The 15,584-nt window shown below is 39.6% G+C and overlaps 1 pseudogene; it reads right to left on the bottom strand.

Annotated features, from left to right (window-relative positions):
• Positions 1 to 13,612: 13,612 nt before the first annotated feature.
• Positions 13,613 to 14,523, bottom strand: LOC148773802 (olfactory receptor 5W2-like; annotated as a pseudogene).
• Positions 14,524 to 15,584: the final 1,061 nt, after the last annotated feature.

Genomic DNA, 15,584 nt, shown 5'->3' with positions numbered 1-15,584 from the left:
TCAGGGCTGTGGCCAGGGCTGTGGCTGTAGAGGGGAATTACTGGCCAAAGGCTCTGGGGGATGAGCTGACAATCACTGGAGCAGAAGGAAAGTGGGAGGCCCTGGGTGTCTGGGCTCAGCTGCCAGGGAAGATGGGGCTGCTTCTGGGTATGGGTGTTGCAGTGAATAGAAGAAACAAAACAAAACGAGGAATGAGGTTTTTTTTTTTTCTTTCCTTTTTCTGAAAACAAAGAAGATGAACAGTGAGCAGGCCTGAACATTCCTAGTATTTTTGCTTTGTTGTTGTTCGGTCACTCAGTCGTGTCCGACTCTGTGACCCCACGGATTGCAGCACTCCAGGTTTCCCTGGTCTTCACTGTCTACTGGAGTTTGCGCAAACTCATGTACATTGAGTCAGTGATGCCATCCTGACTTGGGCCAGATGTATATATTTTCTGACCAATCAGTTTAAATGTTGCAATGTCCAGTTTGTCATTTTTATGGGTTTCTCAGGTCCTCCAGTTTCTCAGTTTTTCCAGACATTGCAACACCATCCCTCAACCATTTCTTAAGACCTCAGACCATTATTTAGGGGTTAGATGTATGTTAAGGAGCTGATTTTCTACCTGGAGTTTTTCTCCTTGATAAAGTGAACAGCAGGTAATGATTTTCTAGTCCTGGGTCTGAATGTTTTATGACCCTCCAGACTAGGGAGGCATTCCTCTGAATGTCTCGAAACTGGAACAAATGCAACTTTAGACTAGTGGAGCCAAAAGCGTTTATGTGAGAGAATTAAAATTGAAATTAGTAAGATAACTGAGGCTCTGACTTCTACACTGACTGCCTAGCAAGGCAGTCACTCACTAGGACAGGTTACAGGTAACTTGGACCCTTACAGTCCTTTATCTGCCTGGGGGAGAATGTCTTAAAAGCTGTACATGGGAGATCATGGAGGAATGAGTGTTTGTAGCAGGTGTGGGTGGAAAGATGGCCCTGTATCTATGTCAGCAGGGCCTTCCCAGTGTAAAGATCTGTGTGGTTCCCTAGGCCAGTCAACTCCCCACATCATCCTCCCAGGAAGCAGAGATCCACGACTGCAAGGGCAGAGGCCCTCCCCCTTGTTCATCTGTAACTTCCTGCTCCCACAGTGAGGAACCTGGTGCCCACCACTTGCCATTGATCCATTTATTGTTCCTTTCCAAATGACATGTGTTAGCTACTGAACCTTGGGAAGAACTCCACAAAATAAAGCACATAGTTTATATGTGATCCACTTGGCCTTTAGTCTACAGAGTCTGTTTGTTGTAGGGAGAAAGCCAATTCTGACTCCATGTTGGAAACTGCTTCTTTCACTTGTTCTTTGTTGTTTCTGTTTTTATAATCATACTTAACAGTATGGACACTGCCCTTCTGCTTGACTGTAAACAAAAGCACCTTTGTTCAGGTCATAGAGAGATAATTCATCCCTACTCATTCAGCAGTGGCCACAGGGCTGGAAGAGGTGAGTTTGCTTTTCAATCCCAAAGAAAAACAAGGCCAAAGAATGTTCAAACTATCACACAATTACACTGATTTCACAAACTAGCAAAGTAAGGCTCTAAATTCTCCAAGCCAGGCTTCAACAGTACATGAACTGAGAACTTCCAGATGTTCAAGCTGGATTTAGAAAAGGCAGAGGAACCAGAGATCAAATTGCCAACTTCTGCTGAATCATAGAAAAAGTAAGAGACCTCCAGAAAAACATATGCTTCATTGACCACGCTAAAGTTGCTAACTGTGTGGATCACAACAAACTGTGGAAAATTCTTGAAGAGATGGGAATACAAGACCACATTATCTGCCTCCTGAGAAACCTGTATGCAAGTCAAGAAGCAACAGTTAGAACCGGACATGGAACAATAGACTGGCTCCAAATTGAGAAAGAAGTACCTCAAGGCTGTATATTGTCACCCCGCTTATGTAACTTAATATGCAGAAAACATCATGCAAGATGCCAGGCTGGATGAAGCACAAAGTGAAATCAAGACTGCTGGGAGAAATGTCAATAACCTCAGATATGCATATGACACCAACCTTATGGCAGAAAGCAAAGAAGAACTAAAGAGCCTCTTGATGAAGGTGAAAGAGGAGAGTGAAAAAACTGGCCTAAAGCTCAACATTCAAAAAACTAAGATAAGGGCATCTGGTCCCATCACTTCATGGGAAATAGATGGGGAAACAATGGAGACAGTGACAGACTTAACTTTCTTGGGCTCCAAAATCACTGTGGTAGGTGAGTGGAAACATGACATTAAAAAAATGATTGCTCCTTGGAAGAAAAGCTATGACCAACCTAGGCAACATATTAAAAAGCAAAGATATTACTTTGCAGACAAATGTCCATCAAGCCAAAGCCATGGTTTTTCCAAAAGTGAAGTATGGATGTGAGAGTTGGACCATAAAGAAAACTGAGCACCAAAGAATTGATGCTTTTGAACTGTGGTGTTGGAGAAGACTCTTGAGAGTCCCTTGGACTGCAAGGAGATCAAACCAGTCAGTCCTAAAGGAAGTCAACCCTGAATATCCATTGGAAGACCTGATGATGAAGCTGAAGCTCCAATACTTTGGCCACCTGATGTGAATAACTGACTCATTAGAAAAGACCCTGATGTTGGGGAAAATAGAAGGCAGAAGAAGGGGACAACAGAGGACAAGATGGTTGGATGGCATCACTGACTCAATGGATATAAGTTTGAGCAAGCTCTGGAAAATGGTGATGGACAGGGAAGCCTAGTGTGCTGCAGTCCAAGGGATCACAAAGAGTTGGACATGACTGAGTGACTGAACAATAAACATGTCAGATATGATTTATCTTTGTCTTTCCATTGATTCATGGCTCATTCCTTTCTATTGTTGAACAGTATCCTATTGCTTGTGTATGGGAGGAAAAACAATTTTTCCTCTACACTTGTAGGTTATTAGTCAAGACTTCTCCTGTAAAAAAAAAAAAAGAAAGAAAGAAAGAAAAACAAACAAACAAAAAAAGATTATCAGGAGATAAAGCAGTTTAATAACATATATACCGCCTATATATAGAAAAGTTACCCAGGAAAACTGAATCACTCCCTGAAGTGTCCAAAGCCATCACCTTAAATACCATTTTAGGAAAAAACAAAAGAAAGACCTTGGGGAATGGGGGAAGTCACTTTTTGCAGGTTATCATGCAAAACACAGAAAAGAAGTATATGATTGTTTGCAGATTGAAATCAGAACTCCTCCACCATCAAATCTCTATGTGAGATTTAATTATCTTTCTGTTTCTGTGCAAAGAAGGGCAGCCCTTAAATATGGAGATTTCTCTATTGTAAAAGTACATCACAAAAGGACAATCTCTGCTCAGTTTTCTGAGCAGAAATTCTGAGATTCTTTTTCCTTTTTTGTGAAATAATCCTCAGACTGAAATAATCCTTATATCAGAGAGGTATATTTTGGGGTAGCATATTCTACTTGCCTTGACATGGATGTAACCCATTTTGCTTATATGTTCATCTTTTGAAGGATATACTGATTTCCTCAAGCTTTTAACTATTATGGATAGTGTTGCCGTGCATAATTGCATCTCTGCTTGAATTTGAAGTTAGATTTTCAAAGCAGTTGACTAAATACAGAAAGCATGATTGTTGAACCCCAAGGTGAGACTTTTTAGCTTTGAAAAAACTGCCCAAGTGTCTTACACAGTGGCTGCACATGCATCCTCCGAGCAGTGAGGGGACGTTCCTGTTGTTCTTCACCCTCTAGCGGTTGATGTTGTCATATGTATGGAGTTTAGCAGTCCAAATCGGTGTGGTGTGATATCTCATGACTTTAATCTGTAATTCCCTAGTAGTATGATATTTTGTATAATTTTTGTGTGATAATTGTAAGGCGAGTGGAGAGAAAAAGAAGCATGCTGGGAAGTCTGGCAAGAAAAGGGAAATTTATTAGAAGGAAAAGAGAGGGTGACTGGCTCTTAAGGAGAACCAGCGTCCTCTTTTTCTGACAGGGTCCTTCTTATACCCCACCAATGAAAAATTCTCTGAAGTGATGGTCACATAAGTCAGAGGTCTGGAAGCTGGTGGTCTCACACCTTTGAGAAGATAGGCACCAGTAAGTAAACAGTGTGCCGTTTGGGCAGTTTGGTCAGCCTAACAGATCACTGTGATTTTATTCTTTGCTTTCGAGGTCGACATAATGAGCCATCTTATCAAGGAGACCCCATGTGGACCCTATCATTCCAGCCTTTTTGATTTAGGATAAAGGCTGAAGGTCAATCTTCTGTAACTGCTTCCTGCGGGACAGGGGCATCATGAGGGTAAGATAAGAAAAGGCTGAAATGTGGGCCGAGGGGATTTGTGTGGGGTCAAAGTTTTTGATAATCTGAGTGAGTTAGAAGTAGCTCATGGGTAGTTCAGTTGGTAAAGGCTTGTAAGCAGTCCTGAAGAAATTTTGAAAAAAGATGCATTAAACATGGACTGAAAGTTAGAAATGGGTAGTGCCGATCCTCTGGGGGGACGAGATGGATAAGCAGATCCAACAGGGTTTGGCCACGTACTGGCCAGGGTCGGGTTTGAGGTACTGAGTAAACAACGGGTCAGATTTCCAGTTCTGAACAGGTCGGCAAGTTTGGGGACAGGGTATTAGTGTGAAGTTTGGACTGTAAAAGAAGAGAAAGAGTAAAATCGTGATGTGATGTCTCATGTCTAAGAGGAGAAAATGATAAAAATAAGAATCCAGATGTAGAAATAAATTTGGGACTCCTTGATAAGATGGCTTATTATGTCGACTTCGCAAACAAAGAATAAAATCACAGTGATCCGTGAGACTGACCAAACTGCCCAAACGGCATGCTGTTTTCTCACTGGTGCCTATCTTCTCAAAGGTGTGAGACCACCAGCTTCCAGACCTCTGACTTATGTGACCATCACTTCAGAGAATTTTTCATTGGTGGGGTATAAGAAGGACCCTGTCAGAAAAGGAGGAAGGAAGAGGAGGAAGTGGCATATCACTCCTTGCCTAGAGAATTCCATGGGTAGAGGAGCCTGGCAGGCTCCACGGGGGCACTAAGAGTCAAACACGACTGAGCAACTAAACACACACACACATTTCAGGGGCAAGGTTTAAGGGATCAAGATACAGGAACTTGACTGTAGTATTAGTCCACTAACTAGGTGCACAGTGGTAAAGAATATGCCTGTCGATGCAGGAGACACAAGAGACACATCTTCAACCTCTAGGAGAGGTTGGAAGAGAAAATGGCAACCCACTCCAGTATTCTTACCAGGAAAGTTTTAAGAATAGATGAGCCTGGCAGGATATAGTTCATGGTGCCAAAAGAGTCAGACACAACTGAGTGACTGAGTCAGTTCAGTTCAGTTCAGTCGCTCAGTCGTGTCCCACTTTTTGCGACCCATGAATCACAGCATGCCAGGCCTCCCTGTCCATCACCAACTCCAAGAGTTCACTCAAACTCATGTCCATCGAGTCGATGATGCCATCCAGCCATCTTATTCTCTGTCGTTCCCTTCTCCTCCTGCCCCCAATCCTTCCCAGCATCAGAGGCTTTTCCAGTGAGTCAACTCGTCGCATGAGGTGGCCAAAGTATTGGAGTTTCAGTTTTAGCATCAGTCCTTCCAATGAACACTCAGGATTGATCTCCTTCAGAATGGACTGGTTGGATCTCCTTGCAGTCCAAGGGACTCTCAAGAGTCTTCTCCAGCACCACAGTTCAAAAGCATCAATTCTTCGGCGATCAGCCTTCTTCACAGTCCAACTCTCACATCCATACATGACCACGGGAAAAACCATAGCCTTGACTAGACGGACCTTGGTTGGCAAATTAATGTCTCTGCTTTTTAATATACTGTCTAGGTTGGTCATAACTTTCCTTTCAAGGAGTAAGTGTCTTTTAATTTCATGGCTGCAATCAACATCCGAAGTGATTTTGGAGCCCCCCAAAATAAAGTCTGACACTGTTTCCACTGTTTCCCCATCTATTTCCCATGAAGTGATGGGACCAGATGCCATGATCTTTGTTTTCTGAATGTTGAGCTTCAAGCCAACCTTTTCACTCTTCTCTTTCACTTGACTGAGTACACAAACACAATTTAGCCTACTACACACTGTCATTGATAACACTGCAGTTGTACGATGACATTTTAAAATCAGTCATTGGTAGATATATGAAACAGAATTGACATAAGAAGGTGAGTGTAGTGATTAGACTGAAGCAGACAGGCTAGAGCACACCAAAGTCTTTAGTGTAGATTCCTTATTTTGCAAAATCTCAAGATAGAAGAGTTAGTATACATTCTTGCGTATTTTTTTATTTTAGTTATTGATTCCTAAAATAATTTTCCCATAATTTGTTATTCAACCATGCAAATTCTGGGAAAGGCAGAATCAGTCAGTCAATTCTATTGTTGGCCTTCCATTTAATGGGCTTATTTTTTTTCTTTTTTATACCACAAAGTAGATCTAATAAAATGGGCCAATTTTAGATGAAATCAGTCTTTAAATACTGTATAAATTTACATCATATAGATGAAAGTTGGTTTTTCATGGCAACATATTGACACTCTACTTTGCTTGGAATTTAATATAATTTAATAGTAATGGGTTGGAAGAAGCACAAGCTGAAATCAAGATTGCCGGGAGAAATATCAATAACCTCAGATATACAGATGACACCACCCTTATGGCAAAAAGTGAAGAGGAACTCAAAGGCCTCTTGATGAAAGTGAAAGAGGAGAGTGAAAAGGTTGGCTTGAAGCTCAACATTCAGAAAACGAAGATCATGGCATCTGGTTCCATCACTTCATGGGAAATAGATGGGGAAACAGTGGAAACAGTGTCAGACTTTATTTGTTTGGGCTCCAAAATCACTGCAGATGCTAACTGAAGCCAGGAAATTAAAAGACGCTTACTCCTTGGAAGGAAAGTTATGACCAACCTAGATAGCATATTAAAAAGCAGAGATATTACTTTGCCAACCAAGGTCCGTCTAGTCAAGGCTATGGTTTTTCCCGTGGTCATGTATGGATGTGAGAGTCGGACTGTGAAGAAGGCTGATCGCCAAAGAATTGATGCTTTTGAACTGTGGTGCTGGAGAAGACTCTTGAGAGTCCCTTGGACTGCAAGGAGATCCAACCAGTCCATTCTGAAGGAGATCAATCCTGGGTGTTCATTGGAAGGACTAATGCTAAAGCTGAAACTCCAATACTTTGGCCACCTCATGCGACGAGTTGACTCACTGGAAAAGACTCTGATGGTGGGAGGGATTGGGGGTGGGAAGAGACGGGGACGAAAGAGAATGAAATGGCTGGATGGCATCACCGACTCGATGGACATGAGTTTGAGTGAACTCCGGGAGTTGGTGATGGACAGGGAGGCCTGGCATGCTGTGATTCATGGGGTTGCAACGAGTCGTACACGAGTGAGTGACTGAACTGAACTGAACTGAATAATGTTTTTCTGTGATATTTCTGCTCATAAGCAGCAATTCCAAAAGCATTTGCATGAATCAATGAAATACATTAGAGATAGACTTTTGAAGTTTACATCTAAAACAAGAATTTTCTGTAGGTTTTTATTCACCATGCAATCTTTGCCTAGAATGTCATAATATCTAACAAAGGCCTCCCTGAGTAACAGAGGCTTTTCTTAGATTTTACTTATATCTAGAATGTTTTCACATAAGGATATTTTATAGGGCAGTTTGAAAACCTAAAACATCAGTGACTTTTAGCTTTATAATTTTAATAGATAATTAAGAATGTCTTTCAGTCTTGTATGGTTTTTCAAATATATGACCACATCCACACTTTCTAAACAAAAAGATTTAGCTCAAGCCTTCAAGAAACAAAAACAAAAACCGATGAAATAATCAAATATCAAGAGCTTATAGCTCTTTGTACCTGTATGTGTGTGTGCTTAGTCATGTCCTACAGTTTATGAACCCATGAACTGTAGTCTGCCAGAATCCTCTCTGCATGGAATTTTCCAGGTAAGAATACTGGAGTAGGTTGCTATTTCCTCCTCCAGGGGATCTTCCAACCCAGGGATTGAACTTGTCATGTATGGATGTGAGAGTTGGACTATAAAGAAAGCTGAGCACCAAAGAATTGATGCTTTTGAGCTGTGGTGTTGGAGAAGACTCTTGAGAGTCCCTTGAACTGCAAGGAGATCCAACCAGTCCATTCTAAAGGGAATCAATCCTGAATATTCATTGGGAGGATTGATGCTGAAGTGAAGCTCCAATAGTTTGGCCACCTTGCAAAGAACTGACTCATTGGAAAAGACTGTGATGCTGGGAAAGATTAAAGGCAGGAGGAGAAGGGGACTATAGAGGATGAGATGGTTGGATGACATCACTCGATGGACATGAGTTTGAGCAAGCATTGGGAGTTGGTGATGGACAAGGAAGCCTGGTGTGCTGCAGTCCATGGAGTCCTAAAGAGTCAGACAGGATTGAGCAACTGAACCGAACTGAATTTTGGAATAGCGTTTATGTAGCAAAAGATTGGTCTTCCCTGGTGACATAGATGGTAAAGAAATCTCTGCAATGTGGGAGAGCTGGGTCCGATCTCTGGGTCTAAAAATCCCCTGTAGAAGGGAATGGCAACCCACTCCACTATACTGGCCTGGGAAATCCCATGGACAGAGGAGCTTGGGGGGCTACAGTTATGGGTCACAAAGATTCAGACTTGACTGAGGAACTTTCACTCACTCACAGCAAAAAATAAATATAATCAGAGAGAAGTATTTCCATGAAACAGGAAGTATTTCAAAACCATACATATGACAAAGAACTTGTATCCACAATATATTAATAGCTTTCGTCATTGGGGGAAAAAAAAAGACTTAAACAAAAAATGATCCCCTCCAAAAAAATAAAACTTAACAGAAACTGTCAAAAAGAGGATACATAAGCAAGGAGTTAATGCATGAGAGTTTGCTCAGAACCATTAGTTATTAAGGCAATGAGGGTAAAGCCACAACACAATAACATAACACAAATGTCAAATGGACTGAAATTCATATACTGAGCATAACAAATCCCCTAATTCATCAGAAATCTCATTTGGGAATTAACAGGGACAGGCTTTCTTATCTCTTTGGGTGTTTTTCTTTGTTCTTTTCATTTGTTTGTTTTTCTACTTTTATTTTCTACAAATCCAGGAAAACATTTAGTTTAAATCCATATAATTATTTCATATTTAATTTTGGAAATGTGATTAATTTTGGGGTTTTTTTTTTGGAAATGTGATTGTTAATGGCAACTTTTGATACCTTTCTATATGTCATTGTTATTCTTGGTTGTGAGGATCTCAACACTGAAATACCAATTGTATTCCTGTGGAGCTATCGGTGAGGCAAAGTTCAGTTCAGTTCAGTCTCTCAGTCGTGTCCGACTCTTTGCAACCCCATGAGTCACAGCACGCCAGGCCTCTCTGTCCATCACCAACTCCCGGAGTTCACTAAAATTCATGTCCATAGAGTCAGTGATGCCATCCAGCCATCTCATTCTCTGTTGTCCCCTTCTCCTCCTGCCCCCAATCCTTCCCAGCATCAGAGTCTTTTCCAGTGAGTCAACTCTTCGCATGAGGTGGCCAAAGTATTGGAGTTTCAGCTTCAGCATCAGTCCTTCCAATGAACACCCAGGATTGATCTCCTTTAGAATAGACTGGTTGGATCTCCTTGCAGTCCAAGGGACTCTCAAGAGTCTTCTCCAGCAAAGTTCAACCAAAACTAATTGCTAATGTTTTCCCAGGAAAATCAAGAAATTGATGCATTCATGTTTCAGAAGAATTCTACTATCATCCACTTCTCTGTTACACATATAGTGTATGTGAACTGTTCTTGGTCACCTAATTATGGTGGTGAGTCGCTCAGTTGTGTCTGACTCTTTGCTACCCTGTGGACTCTATTTGCCAGGCTCATCTGTCCATGGGATTCTCCAGGCAAGAATAATGGAGTGGGTTGCCATTCCCTTCTCCAGGGGATCTTCCTGACTCAGGGATCAAACCTGGGTCTCCTGTATTACAGGAAAATTCTTTACTGTCTGAGCCACCAAGGAAGCTCTAACTATTTTTCCCTCAGGAATCCTTATCTTCTGGGATGCAACTATTTGCTGCAACAACTGTTTTGTTCAGCCAGGACCCAGCTTAGCTTTTTAACAGGGCAGCTCCTCAAACACATGTAGATTAACATCCTTTCAATATTCCCCCACCTAAAAATTTAACTGAGTGTGAGTAACTACATTGTTTTTACAAGCTGGGTAACCTAAGGGGGAAAAAAATCTTCCAATGGAATTTATGTTTCATTAAAAATGGAGATCTTAAATAACTGTAAAACATCTCTTAAAGAGAAAGTGTATTCCGCACATTAAGCAAGTGAGAGAAAGGATATACATTTAGAGTTTTCTTGGTGCTTCGCAGACACTAAAACAATTTTAGGCAGACACATACTACCCAGACACTCTTCTTCAAAGTATTGTTGTCTGTTCTTCAAACCTATTATGACATGGAGTTCATTGTGTGGTATGGTACTGAAGCATTTTATAGCCCCAGGTGCTGTGAAAATGAGGGGAGAGCCAGTGGGTGGATAAAGACAGTGCTGTTCTACAAGCAAGGCGGCACTTTTAGTAACATAGATTAATAATGTACTGAGATACTCTAGAACGTATGCACTATATCCATTACATAAACATAGAATAAACCCTTTACAGGAAACTTTTAGAATTAAAAATAAAAATTAATAGTTTCTACAATCTCATAGTGAAGGTATTGTGTTTATGGAATGCCATTTTAGATTATAATATACACATAGAAAATTTTAATCTAAATCAGTGCTATTTTTGGAATTCCATTTAATGGGCTTAAAATTCCCTTCTCTTTATATCATTTCCACTAGATCTGATAAAATGAGCCAATATTTGCAATACAATCTTTAGTTGCTGAAATAAATATATATCATAAGCATGAAGAATGATTAACTAATGTGTTCATTAACTCTTAATTAATGGCAATCCATCAACTCCCTAATTTGTTTGACTTTAATATATTCCAGTCAATGTTTTCTGCCATGTTTCTCCCCATAAGCAACAATTCAAAAGACATTTGGCTGAACTGATAAAATATACCAGGAGTAGAAAATGTCAACCTTTTATATTATACAGTTATTCTAAGGTGTTTCCACCATGAGAACTCTTTTAAACATGCTATAGTGTTTCACAAATACCACTCAGAATAACAAAGGAATTTTGTCGGCTTTATATTCCATTCTGAAATATTTTCACATATGGATATTTTACAATGACATCTAAAAAATTTATGACTATCAGAGGTCTTTTAACCTTACACGTTTAATGGATAATTAACTGTTCTTCAGTACTTTATGGTATTTCAAATATGTTTGTATCCTCACTTTCTGTGCTTTAGCCTTCAGGAAACCAGATTCAAGGTATATGAAGCAACAAATATCAAGAATTTATAATTTTTTACATCTAGTGCAATTAATAAATATGTATGTCTTCATAAAAGTCTGTTAACTTTTTGTCCACAACCATTTCTGCACCTTCCCCAAGCTGTTGTTATATGCATACAATAGTTATACTATATTGTGATATATAGGGCTTCCCTGGGGGCTCAGCTGGTAAAGAATCCACCTGCATATTGTGATATATCTATCTATCTATATATATATATATATATCTTTATTTTTTAAGACACTTAGCAAGCTCTCAGTTAATTTTGTGTTTCTGAGATATAAGTAATAGCCAAAAAAGGTTGTCTAGTATTTTTAGGTTAATATATATTTGCTTATTTTATGCTTCAGGCAACTTTCAGTGCTTCGGTTAACAAGGATGGAATGCTTTGTTCTTTACCAAAGAATGAGCACAAACAGTGTGATATAAAACAATGCTTTAGGTAAGTGGGTGTTTGTGAACCACAAAGAGACAAAAAAAGGGGCACTTATGGCTGAAAGTGAGAGAGAAGGTAGGAAAGTCAACTTTGACGAAGTGCAGAAGAATTGATAGTTGATAAAAAAACACAATTTTGCATCTTAACAAGTCTCTTTCTATACCTTCCATAGGGCTTTATAATCTAATCTTTAGACTTCTTTCCTTCTCATTTTTAAATGTAGCTACTTCAAATGTAATTGATATATACCACATATAGTTACAAGGTATACAATGTGATGAAGTGGTATATGTATACTTTGTGAAATGATTATCACAATAAGGTTAATTAATACATGCATAACCTCACATAGTTACCATTTTGAGTATGTGTATGGTGAGGACAGTTAAAATCTACTCTTTTAGCAAATTTCAGACTTATAATCCAGTATTGTTAACTGGAGTCATCATGTAGATTAAATCCCCTAAACTTGTTCAATAAATAATAGAAAATTTGTGCACTGTGATCAAAATTTTCTCCTATCTTTCAGTCCCTAGCAACAACCAATCTACTCTCTACTTCTGTGAAATTTATTTATTTACTTTGGCTGCACCACAACGCTTACAAGGATCTTAGTTCGCTGACCAGGGATCAAACCCAGGCCTGGGCATTTAAAGCACCAAGTCCTATTCACTGGACTGCCAAGGAGATCATCTGTTTTACCTTTTAGACTCTTATCTATATGTAAGATCATGCAGTACTTATCTTCCTCTCTATGGATTATTTCACTTAGTATGTTGCCTTCACGGTTCTTCTATGTTATAGCAAATATGACTTTTTCTAATAAACATGGACTTGTATATTTCACAACCTGAATAACTGCCAAATCCTCTATTTACTATCCTTTCACTTCTCAAATTGAGTCTTATTTAGATTTGACTGAATATCTCTATTCAAAGATTATTTTATTTTGGACTAGATTTAGATATTTTTGCTTTGGAATTATAGCCCTGTATGTATTATTTCATGATGAATTTGAGGTTATAATGAGATACTTGACCATTTAGTTAATATGTTATTTGTTTTAGCTTATTTTTAGTAGTATTTAAACTGCAAGATGCATTATAGTATATAAAGAATCTACATGCTCAAAGATCACTGAGTAAATGCACAATAAGTCTCAGCATAATTGAAACAATGTTTGAATAAAAACTAAACAAAAATTAGCATAATGGAAAAATCAGAAAAGTTTTTCTTTTAAACTAAATGCCATGTACAAATTCTGGAAAGATAATTAAACATGACATGTGAGAGGAACAGTAATAGATTTAAGATTGAGATTTAGTGTAATACTACTTTAAGAAATTGAACAGTTACGTTTGTCATGTATTCTACCATATAATTTTAATAAATCATCTGTCACTTTATGTGTGTGGATGCATGTTTATTCACATACACCTAACATAAATGTTTTGGAGAAGGCAATGGCACCCCACTCCAGTACTCTTGCCTGGAAACTCCCATGGATAGGGGAGCCCGGTAGCCTGCAGTCCATGGAGTTGCTAAGAGTCAAGACACGACTGAGCGACTTCACTTTGACTTTTCACTTTCCTGCATTGGAGAAGGAAATGGCAACCCACTTCAGTGTTCTTGCCTGGAGAATCCCAGGGACAGGGGAGTGCATGGTGGGCTGCCGTTTATGGGGTCGCACAGAGTCAGAAACGACTGAAGCGACTTAGCAGCAGCAGCAGCAACATGGGAATCACAAGGGTGTAAAACAGCGAGGTTATTTTGTCTTGATCTGGAAAACAGGAAGAACTTGGTCTGAAATACATGAAAAACATAGTTCCCTGGAAAATTGACACAGCAGTTAGGTGGGAGGTGCAGGTAGAGAAAGCTTTGAACCTCCCCTCAGCGGAGTGGATCTTCAAGACTGATAGGATAATATAACAATAAGAGACAAGGACTCCTGAAATAGTACTCAGTTCAATGAAGCCAAAATTCGTGAATATCACTAACTCATTGACCTGTGTGTCTGAGCAAGATAGCAACAGGAGAGGAGGAACATCACAAAAAAAGTGGTTAATCTCATTTGACCCACAGAAGCATAAGTGGAATGCCATTGTCGTGTGTATCAGAGCATCTGCCATTCCCACCAGGTAAACCCTGGCCACAAGCAGGGGGAACACCCCGCTGGACATGCTGACCGCATAGAGCAAGGGGCTGCTGACGGCCTTGTATGGATCATAGGCCATCACGGCCAGCAGGAGACACTCACAGTCTATGAATGTATACAGCACCAAGACTTGCAGAGCACAGCCACAGAAAGAGACTGAGTTGTTCTTGGCAAATGGTCCACCAGCATCTTAGGGCCGATGGCTGTGGAATAGCAGAGGTCACAGAAGGAGAGGCGGCTGAGGAAAAAGTACATTGGTGTGTGCAGCTGGGGGTCCATCCTAAACAGGGTTATCATTCCAAGGTTTGCCAGAAGATTGATGAGATAAACAAGGAGAACCGTGGTAAATAGGGTCACTTTTTTCACAATGTAATTAGTAATTCCCAAGAAAATGAATTCAGTCCCAGAGGAGCAATTCTCTCCTTCCATTCTTTTTAGATCTTGTATAAACTCTTGAGAAATTGATCAAAAAAATAAATGGCACATTCATGTGTAACGCTTCTGCTGCTGCTGCTAAGTCACTTCAGTCGTGTCTGACTCTGTGCAACCCCATAGATGGCAGCCCGCTAGGCTCCCCCGTCCCTGGGATTCTCCAGGCAAGAACACTGGAGTGGGTTGCCATTTCCTTCTCCAATGCATGAAAATGAAAAGTGAAAGTGAAGTCGCTCAGTTGTGTCCAACCCTCAGCGACCCCATGGACTGCAGCCCTCCAGGCTCCTCCGTCCAGGCCGGAGTACTGAAGTGGACTGCCATGCACTTTTATACATCTGTAAAAAATCATAAGGCAGAACATAATTTTTTCTTCTGCAATTGTGTTTTTATATTCAGAAAAAATGCAGTCAGGCACACAAATTAAACAGGCATAACCTTCTATTCTTCAAGAATAAAATGAATTTGAGAAAAACACTTTTGAAAGATTGATGTAAATCTAGATGCCATCCACAAGGTTTGTCATTTTCTACCAGCTCTTTCCTGAGTCTTACTTTTTTTTTTTCTTTTTTAACTTCAGGGAGTAGATCTGTAGTAACATAACTTTTTTTCACCTCTTGAAAACCATATGGAAGAGACTCCAATGATAGAGAGGCTAGTCTCTAACACTTAGGATTAAGTATTTTCAATGCTTGAAAATATTCATTTGGGTAAAAAAAATATGATTACAATTTTTGTGTTTCTCAGAAAAACATGATTGGTTTAAGAGTCTTTGACTTAGTTCCCAATGCAGTGAGTATATCAATGACTAGTAATAACAACAGCAACAAAAAAATTATGTTACTAACTTTAATTCATGCTGTGTTTAGCCTTTGGTGAGACATGAAATAATTATTACTGACCTGTTTTCTAGAAATTTGCTATTGCTTTCCCACAATGCTCATTATCTCTTTGTGGAGTGGTTGTTGTCAAAAGCTGAATCTTTTTACTAGTGAAAGAAAAGAGCTAAGAGGAAGTGAAAGCAACAAAATTAATCACATACATTTGCATTAACTTTTGATTCTAAATGGCTTTTTTATATA

This window comes from Moschus berezovskii, chromosome 26 (assembly GCF_049115385.1).
Source record: "Moschus berezovskii isolate FMDL1 chromosome 26, NW_MosBer_1.0, whole genome shotgun sequence".
Taxonomy (NCBI): Eukaryota; Metazoa; Chordata; class Mammalia; order Artiodactyla; family Moschidae; genus Moschus; species Moschus berezovskii.
This window is presented reverse-complemented; position numbering and strand designations above follow the sequence as displayed.